Here is a 10899-nt window from a genome sequence, read left to right on the forward strand (position 1 = left end):
CTATAGCATATCTGAAGAGCCGACGCTACGCTATTTTGGCATTATAGCGCGCTATTCGCGTTAATAACACGCTATAGCATGCTAATAGCGTATTTTTAGATCCACGCTATTTTGTTATAGCGCGCTACTTTTTTCCTTGATCTACCCCCTAACCCTAAACTCGGTCTTATGAAGCCTAGCATGAAGAGAAGTGGTTTTGGGCTTTAAACATGGAAATTTCAAAATCCTCAAAAAAGCTTCATTTTAGAGCGACTAAGAAGGATCGATGCTTACCTTTTCATTTTCACGTTTTAAACTTATTTAAATCTTGGTCAAACCTAGGATTTGACCAAGATCCAAATGTGCATAAAAATTCAGACAAAAAATATAAAGAATAAAAAACAAAGCACATAGCCTTCTTAATTATGTCATATAGTAAGCATATTCAAGTTGATATATAAACAAGGTGTAGACATATTCAAACCAGAAAAATCATGTATATATCTACCCCTAACCCTAAACTCGGTCTTATGAAGTCAATGATGAAGAGAAGTGGTTTTGGGTTTCAAACATGGGAATTTCAAAAACCTACCAAAAGCTTCATTTTAGAGCGACTAAGAAGGATCGATGCTTACCTTTTCATTTTCACGTTTTAAACTTATTTAAATCTTGGTCAAACCTAGGATTTGACCAAGATCCAAATGTGCATAAAAATTCAAACAAAAAATATAAAGAATGAAAAACCAAAGCACATAGCCTTCTTAATTATGTCATATAGTAAGCATATTCAAGTTGATATATAAACAAGGTGTAGACATATTCAAACCAGAAAAATCATGTATATATCTACCCCTAACCCTAAACTTTGTCTTATGAAGTCAATCATGAAGAGATGTGGTTTTGGGTTTCAAACATGGAAATTTCAAAAACCTCCCAAAAGCTTCATTTTAGAGCGACTAAGAAGGATCGATGCTTACCTTTTCATTTTCATGTTTTGAACTTATTTAAATCTTGGTCAAACCTAGGATTTGACCAAGATTCAAATGGGCATAAAAATTTAGACAAAAAATCTAAAGAATGAAAAACCAAAGCACATAGCCTTCTTAATTATGTCATATAGTAAGCATATTCAAGTTGATAAACAAGGTGTAGACATATTCAAACCAGAAAAATCATGTATATATATATATATATATCTACCCCTAACCCTAAACTTTGTCTTATGAAGTCAACCATGAAGAGAAGTGGTTTTGGGTTTCAAACATGTAAATTTCAAGAACGTCCCAAAAGCTTCATTTTAGAGTGACTAAGAAGGATCCACGGTTAGATTTTCATTTTCATGTTTGAAACTTGTTTAAATCTTGGTCAAACCTAGGATTTGACCAAGATTCAAATGGGCATAACAAATTCAAAAAAATAAAAACCAAACACATAGTCTTCTGATGTCATATAGCAAGCATTCAAGTTGATAAACAATGTCAAGACATATTCAAACAAGACAAATCATGTATCTACCCCCTAACCCTAAACTCGGTCTTATGAAGTCTAGCATGAAGAGAAGTGTTTTGGGTTTCAAACATGGAAATTTCAAAAACCTCACAAAAGCTTCATTTTAGAGCGACTAAGAAGGTTCGATGCTTACCTTTTCATTTTCACGTTTTAAACTTATTTAAATCTTGGTCAAACCTAGGATTTGAACAAGACTCAAATGTGCATAAAATTCAGACAAAAATATAAAGAATGAAAAACCAAAGCACATAGCCTTCTTAATTATGTCATATAGTAAGCATATTCAAGTTGATATATAAACAAGGTGTAGACATATTCAAACCAGAAAAATCATGTATATATCTACCCCTAACCCTAAACTCGGTCTTATGAAGTCAATCATGAAGAGAAGTGGTTTTGGGTTTCAAACATGGAAATTTCAAAAACCTCCCAAAAGCTTCATTTTAGAGCGACTAAGAAGGATCGATGCTTACCTTTTCATTTTCACGTTTTAAACTTATTTAAATCTTGGTCAAACCTAGGATTTGACCAAGATCCAAATGTGCATAAAAATTCAGACAAAAAATATAAAGAATGAAAAACCAAAGCACATAGCCTTCTTAATTATGTCATATAGTAAGCATATTCAAGTTGATATATAAACAAGGTGTAGACATATTCAAACCAGAAAAAATCATGTATATATCTACCCCTAACCCTAAACTTTGTCTTATGAAGTCAATCATGAAGAGATGTGGTTTTGGGTTTCAAACATGGGAATTTCAAAAACCTCCCAAAAGCTTCATTTTAGAGCGACTAAGAAGGATCGATGCTTACCTTTTCATTTTCATGTTTTAAACTTATTTAAATGTTGGTCAAACCTAGGATTTGACCAAGATTCAAATGGGCATAAAAATTCAGACAAAAAATCTAAAGAATGAAAAACCAAAGCACATAGCCTTCTTAATTGTGTCATATAGTAAGCATATTCAAGTTGATAAACAAGGTGTAGACATATTCGAACCAGAAAAATCATGTATATATATATATCTACCCCTAACCCTAAACTTTGTCTTATGAAGTCAACCATGAAGAGAAGTGGTTTTGGGTTTCAAACATGTAAATTTCAAGAACATCCCAAAAGCTTCATTTTAGAGTGACTAAGAAGGATCCAGGCTTAGATTTTCATTTTAATGTTTGAAACTTGTTTAAATCTTGGTCAAACCTAGGATTTGACCAAGATTCAAATGGGCATAACAAATTCAAAAAAATTAAAACCAAACACATAGTCTTCTGATGTCATATAGCAAGCATTCAAGTTGATAAACAATGTCAAGACATATTCAAACAAGACAAATCATGTATCTACCCCCTAACCCTAAACTCGGTCTTATGAAGTCTAGCATGAAGAGAAGTGGTTTTGGGTTTCAAACATGGAAATTTCAAAAACCTCACAAAAGCTTCATTTTAGAGCGACTAAGAAGGTTCGATGCTTACCTTTTCATTTTCACTTTTTAAACTTATTTAAATCTTGGTCGAACCTAGGATTTGACCAAGATTCAAATGTGCATAAAAATTCAGACAAAAAATATAAAGAATGAAAAACCAAAGTACATAGCCTTCTTAATTATGCCATATAGTAAGCATATTCAAGTTGATATATAAACAAGGTGTAGACATATTCAAACCAAAGAAAATCATGTATATATCTACCCCTAACCCTAAACTCGGTCTTATGAAGTCAATCATGAAGAGAAGTGGTTTTGGGTTTCAAACATGGAAATTTCAAAAACCTCCCAAAAGCTTCATTTTAGAGCGACTAAGAAGGATCGATGCTTACCTTTTCATTTTCACGTTTTAAACTTATTTAAATCTTGGTCAAACCTAGGATTTGACCAAGATCCAAATGTGCATAAAAATTCAGACAAAAAATATAAAGAATGAAAAACCAAAGCACATAGCCTTCTTAATTATGTCATATAGTAAGCAAATTCAAGTTGATATATAAACAAGGTGTAGACATATTCAAACCAGAAAAATCATGTATATATCTACCCCTAACCCTAAACTTTGTCTTATGAAGTCAATCATGAAGAGAAGTGGTTTTGGGTTTCAAACATGGAAATTTCAAAAAACCTCCCAAAAGCTTCATTTTAGTGCGACTGAGAAGGATCGATGCTTACCTTTTCATTTTCATGTTTTAAACTTATTTAAATCTTGGTCAAACCTTACCTTGTCAAAGAATCCATTGCAATTGCCATAGGTGAAATGAGAAATCCAAAGAAGAGCAACTTTTTGTGTGACATGTGGCACAAGATGCATAAGATGTCTCTCACATGTATGACATGGTCCTTGAGATTCTCGGAGTGTATGATGATATCCTCAAAACATACAACAACCATTGTGCCAACAAGATGTTTCAAGATATGTTGCATAAGAGGCAAAAGAGGTGACGAGGAATTGGACCAAACCGGAAACTCGACAAGACATGTCGGTAACACACGAGGGCGAAGGCTTTTGGGAACATACCCTTTGGTGTGAATCCCATGGGTTGGATCATGTATCTCGTCCTTGCTGGGGTAGCTCTCAATTGCGCGTTTCGTGAGCTCATGCTCCGTAGCGGTGGAAGTTGTCATTCGGGTACCTATACACACAAAAGAGAAAACAAAAAGTGTGTGCGCATGGTAGAGGAACACATCATCCATCATGATGTTCCATGTCTTGTGAAAATCACCATTAGTGTCAATCAAGATAGTATGAAATGCATGGCGACGGTGCATATGGCAATAAGGTGCATTCATGGCATGTGGTATCTTGGGATCATCAAAAATTGAGAAGCCTATGGGGGCCATCTCATGGACAATGAAATAAGCATTCTTGCATACCAAGCATATGAAAGAGCAATTGTTCACAATCTTGGATGCAAGGAACATGGAATAGTGCAAACATTTTGGGCAAAGCATGTTCAACATTTTATCATTGTTGTCGACAACCCTATGGAAAGAGCAAGTGTTCATCAAGGGTGTCACAACACAAGCATGATCATTATCGTTAGCATGGCAAGCAAGCGTGGAAAAAGTGAAACTCTCATAGCATGACATGGTCATGGTATCACAAGCAATCAATTTCGCATGATCAACAATGATATCAAGCAAAGCATCACATGGGAAAGTGAAAGTAGCATCTGACGTAGCAAATGTATCATCAAGATCATGCATGCACTCATAAGTCATCATGTCCACTAGTGGGATCATGGCATCATCAACACCTATGTTGTTACCTTTGTAGGCCGACTCATTTGAGGTAGGTGTTGTGGAAGTAGGAGGATCCATGTGGTCGACATGTTCATCTTGAAGCAAGTGTCAACACCCGGATTTTTAAGTCCGAATGCCTATTATGTCATACATCGCAATCCCAGGAATATTGTTGTTGCGAGGCATAATAGTTAAGTATCACAGTCATCATTCATTACAAACCATAAGTCTTACAAATTTGGAATCACATGATCCATATTACACAAATAGTTGATCTATTGATCAACGAACAAACACAAGTTCATAGTTCAACATAGCGGAAGCGTAAGATACAAGGACTCTCTAGTCCACAGGCCAACGCTTGACGTCGGAAGGCGCTTAGTTGTCGTAGGCGTCCTGCTGGTCATCTCCTTGTTCCTCTTCATACTCTGGCCATTTGAATAGCCAGGGACAAAGCCGTGAGTACTTTAAGTACTCGCAAACTAATACTAATGTAAGTGCTAGACATTTCTAGTAGGGTGTGCTAAGCTCTAGTTTATTTGCATAAAGCTAGTTTTAGTTCACAAAGTTTGAGAAAAGCTTATTCAAGTGCTAACTAACTCAAGTGGGAACACTAGTGTCATTCCCACCATTCAAGTGGTGATTTCAATTCAATTCACCACAAGTCATTTTACCATCATCTTTCAACATTATTTTCAAAGATATGACATCGGAAACCGTATGGCCTTTCCAACCGTCCGTAACCGTGGACACGGCTATTCGAATAGGTTTACACTCTGCAGAGGTTGCACACTTGTGCCACAACATTTGATTTCATCCGTCGGGATTACCCCGAATCATCGTAACACAGTACGCGGATCATCAACCATAACCTTTCACTTACAAATCCTAGTATGAGCACCTCTCCCCATGAGCTTGGCCTCCCGGTGAAGACCAATTGTCAACACAGGGAACCGCACGAGGCTTGGCCGTACAATTCACCTCAATTTCACATCGTTTCTCAACAACGGAGGCAGCCTCAAGCATAACCCCTATGACGTGTGTTCAGAGGGAACCCATACTAAGACGCATAAACTTCCAGTTAAGCCCTACCCATAATCAGGTATTGTGGGGGTACTTAATAATTGGAAAGGTATCGCATTCAAACCAACATCATTGTTTATCAAAAATCACCATCTTCTCTTGGTCATATTCACCTTCAAAATTCATTCAATGGAATGCATCATCATTCCAAGGTTTCAATTTCATTTCAAAATTCACATTGTTCCCATCTAGAGTAGTCAAGTTTTATTTCATTAGCACTAGCTCTAAATCATGAGGGGTGCTATCTTGCTTGCTTGATGGAGACTAACTTCACTACTCTAGTAACCAACTTGTACTTTGACCAAAGTTAACTATAAAAGTAACTTATTGAGAAAACAAGTAGAAACTTGTAATGTAAAAACTTGGGATAGGTTTATGTAAGAAAAGGTAAGAATCATGGTGCCTTGCCCCAAGGGGCTTTGCACTTTGCAAGAATATTAGCTTGCCTTGGTAGTTCTCAAACTGTTCCTCCTCCTCCTCTTGGTAGCAACCTTCTTCTTCGGCGTACTCTCCGGTGCTACCGTTTAAATTTGAATACGAGTATAATTACTCACTAATTCAATGGCTATTCCATACATCACATATAAACACACAAACTATTCTATGCACACAAATAATCTACTTAGGGTGCATGGGTGGTGTGGTTGAAATAGAATTCACTTCTTTGTATTTAATATGTAAATGATAGTTTCCATAGGGTTCTTGAGAAATAATTTCCTCTCTTCGAAATCTTCTTAAGATTTAATTTCTCAAACAATCATATATGAACTCATATTGACCTAAGTCAAATGTTCATCATCATCATTTGGGAAAATGATTTAAATGAGGTAGATCACCTCATATCATTTAGTATCACTACATATGATTTAAATCTCAAGTAATTCATATAAGAGAGTTTGGGACCAGGGGTCCAAACATCCCATGAATTCATGTGAGACAAGTTTAAATGAAGTATAAGACTCCACATAATTTACTTTAATAGTTTTGGACAATATCAACTAGTTAAACTAGTCAAATGATCCATTAATTAAACTAGGGCATGATCATGCAAAGTGACCACACCATTTTATTGCATAAACAATTAGTGTAAGTCAAATTTGAGCTACTAGAGTTGGAATTAACTTAATATCTATTTTGGTTGATTTTTAATAATTATTTGAATAGGGAAAGTCCCTGCCTTGTTATTTTTATCACATTAATTCTACAAGGAATCTGGTCATGGGACCAGTGGCATGTTGCAGATAATTTCTCTAGCTTTCCAAAAATATAAAGTTCATAAAATTTGGTTTAGCCAATTTAAATCAATTGAATTTCCAAGTGGCAGCAGTATTGAAACTATTTGAATTTGTTTAAATCACATTTGAACTAAAAGGGCCGGCGGGAAACACTACTGGGCCAAATTCAAACTGAACGGCCCAAGCCAGCCCAGCCACGGTCCAGTGATGCGCGGCGCGCTGACAAAGGGTCCCGCATGTCAGCGGCTCAGTTAACCCGAAACGGTATGGGCGAGTGTGGTGCGTTGGATTAGATCAAGATCCAACGGACGTGGTTCATCGTCCCGCCGGTGAGAGGGGAGTTCACCGGCGGCTCAGGTAGGGGGTCGGAGGGCTAACCAGGGCTCCAGCGAGGGATGGCAATATGCTCGGTGAAGTTGTGGACGACGGCGGAGCGACTGGTAGCAGTGGCGTCGCCTGAGGTGGCCTGGTTCGCCGGCGATTGCTGCAGAGCTTCCGCGGTGGCGAGCTCCCGATTGGCCTTGCTCCGGTGTGAATCGAGGGAGTGGTGAGGTGGTTGAGAGGCAGTGAGAGATGGGGAGTGCGGTGGTGTGCTTGGATCATCAAGGGGAGTGCTCCTTTTATAGCATTGCTTGAGGGTTGCGGGGCAGGGTGGCAGTCGACCATGGCGTGGCGATTCCGGTGGCTGGTCGAGCTAGACGAGGTCACGACGATGCTCTACGGGTCCAGGCGATGCTACTGGCAGCGACAGCTTGGTCGGGGAGCGTCGGAATAGCTCGCGTTGCTTCCATGTCTGGCGGCGGCGTTCGCGGGATCTTCTTCCCCGTCCACGGCGGCGGTGGTCCAGGGTCTGGTCGAGGTGTTGTCTGGCGGCTTCCAGGTGGCGAGTGGATGCTCAAGGCATCGAGAGCGGGTCCAGGGCGTGAGTGAGGTGGTGGCGCGGCGCGTGTACTGGGCGTGTCCAGGGCGTGCATGCGTGCGAGATGAGCGGCGTCCAGGGCGTGTGCTGGACGCGCGTTGTCCGGCCGGTGTCATGCTCAAGCTCGACCATGGCGGTGCTAGGGTGGAGTAGGGGACGCGGTGGCGTGCTGTGGCGCAGTGGCCAGGGCAGGGATGCAAGGGGAGAGAGGGGAGGTCGTCGGGCTCGGCGACATGGCCGGCATGGCCATGCCCTAGCTGCCCTCCTCCTCTCCTTAGCATTACTATGCATCATTTAGGGTTAGAGGGGACCAGGGGACACAATGGTGTAGGTTAGGATAGTTTAGGTGGAGTAGAATCACTATTTGCAATAGTTGCAAATAGTGCCCGAATTTGTAATTTGCAAAAATATCCAAATTTGAAATAATTCAAATGATGAATCTTTTTGAAATGTGAGTGTTGATATAAGTTGTATTTGACCAGAGAGGATTTGAGGTGGTGGTGGAAATTTAGAATTTCAAGAATTGGCAAAAATGGCTAAGTGGAGAATGTTCCATATGTTAAAAAGTTGTGACTTTGGATGAGCATTGCTCATGATCCAAGATGATTTTGGCATGGTGATCTTGACCAAAGTTGTTCACCTTGATGTTGACTTTGAAATGGTGCAAAGAGTTAGCAAGATTTGGTTTGGGAAAATTGAATGGCAAAGTCTCAAAGTGGTGATCAGACTATAATTGTCACTTTTGACCATTATCATATGTGAGCTAGATTTGGGTTTGAATTGCATTTGAATTGTGATTCTTTGATTCCAAAAGTTGTAATAAGTGTTTAATAACATTATTCAACTAATGGTGAAGACCAAATTGGTCTAGGTTCAAAATTTATAAAAATGCCATATGGCATATGTGAGGGTTTTTAGGGTTTTCATTTAGTGGAATTTCTCCCTCTTTGATTTATTTGGTTGGTGATCTTAATATGATCACATTAGGGTTTTAGAGCATATCAAATACAAGTAATAGCAATCATCATGGCATATCAATCAAATGCACAAGTCCTATGCATGGTACTATATGCAAATTAAAAAGTTTTTGTTGGTTTGAAATTTTGCTTTCTGGAATTCTCTAACTTTCTTTTTATTGAAAATTGGGGTGTTACAAACCCTTCCCCCTTACAAAAGATCTCGTCCCGAGATCGAAAAGAAAGTTAGGTACTAAAGAGATCTGGGTACTCCTTCTTCATGAAGTCTTCGCGTTCCCATGTGGCTTCATCCTCGGTATGGTTGCTCCATTGGATCTTCTGAAACTTGATGCTTCGGGTGCGGGTGGTTCGGTAAGCTTCTTCCAGAATGCGAATCGGCACTTCGCGGTAAGTCAGGTCCTTGTTGATATCCACCGATCGGTGATCGATGTTCTTGAACACTTCGGTCTTCTCCGGGACTTCAAGGCACTTCCGGAGGAATGAGATGTGAAACACGTCGTGCACAGCTGACATCTCTTCAGGCAACTCCAGTTGATAAGATACTTCTCCTCGGCGGCTGAGGACTTTGAAAGGTCCGACATAGCGGGGTGCAAGCTTTCCTTTCAGTTGGAACCTTTGCATTCCTTTCAAGGGGGATACCTTGAGATAGACGAAGTCTCCGATCTCGAAGGTCATCTCCCTACGTCTCTTGTCGGCGTAGCTCTTCTGTCTCGATTGCGCCGTCTTGAGGTACTCTCGGATCTTGTGGACTTTCTCTTCGGCTTCATGAAGAACATCTGGGCCAAAAACTTGGCTCTCTCCGACTTCCGACCAGTTCAGGGGGGTACGGCACTTCCTTCCGTACAAGGCTTCAAAGGGGGCCATCTGTAGGCTGGCTTGATAGCTATTGTTGTAAGAGAATTCTACGTAAGGTAGGCAGTCTTCCCACTTGGATCCGTATTCCAGTACGCATGCTCTAAGCATGTCTTCCAGTATCTGGTTTACTCTCTCGATCTGTCCGTCGGTGCGAGGGTGATAGGCGGTGCTGAAATTCAGACGGGTGCCTAGTCCTTCATGCACTTTCTGCGTAATCTCGAGGTGAACTGTGATCCTCTATCGACACTATCGATTTTGGGGTTCCGTGCAGGGCGACTATTCTGGAGATGTAAAGTTCAGCTAACTTTGGGCCTTGATAGGTGGTTTTGACGGCGATGAAATGGGCGACTTTGGTCAATCTATCGACAACTACCCATATTGAATCATTGCCTTTGCTGGATTTGGGCAGTCCGGTGATAAAGTCCATTCCTACGGAATCCCATTTCCATTCTGGAATCTGGAGGGGTTGTAACAGTCCGGCGGGTCGTTGATGTTCTGCCTTGACTCTCTGACAGATGTCACACTTGACGATATAGCTACCGATCTCTCTCTTCATTCCGTGCCACCAAAATTGTTCTTTCAGGTCTTGGTACATCTTGGTACCTCCGGGGTGGATTGAATAAAGGGTGTCATGGGCTTCTTGCAGGATGACTTGTTTCGGTCGAGTCCGATGGTACGCAGAGACGTTCTTTGTACCAAAGAACTCCGGCTTCGTCTACGGTGAATGCGGGGGCTTTTCCAGCCTATCTGTTTCTTGATTCCGTCGATGCTAGCGTTGTCTTTCTCGGGCTTCCTTGATTTGACCAACCAAGGTGGGTTGCGGTTCTATGCTAGCTAGGAATCCTTCGCTAACAAGTTCAAGTCTGAACTGTTCAAACTCTTGATGCAAGTCGGGCTGTTGATTGCGAGCATGGAGTTTAACTGACACTGCAGTATAATCAAAGCATCCGCTACCATGTTGGCCTTGCCGGGGTGGTAGTGAATCTCCATGTCGTAATCCTTGATCAATTCGATCCATCGGCGTTGTCTCATGTTTAGCTCCTTCTGGGTGAATATATATTTGAGGCTTTTGTGGTCGGAGTAGATCTCGCATCGATTACCCATGAGGT

This window comes from Lolium perenne, chromosome 1 (assembly GCF_019359855.2).
Source record: "Lolium perenne isolate Kyuss_39 chromosome 1, Kyuss_2.0, whole genome shotgun sequence".
NCBI classification, from domain to species: domain Eukaryota; kingdom Viridiplantae; phylum Streptophyta; class Magnoliopsida; order Poales; family Poaceae; genus Lolium; species Lolium perenne.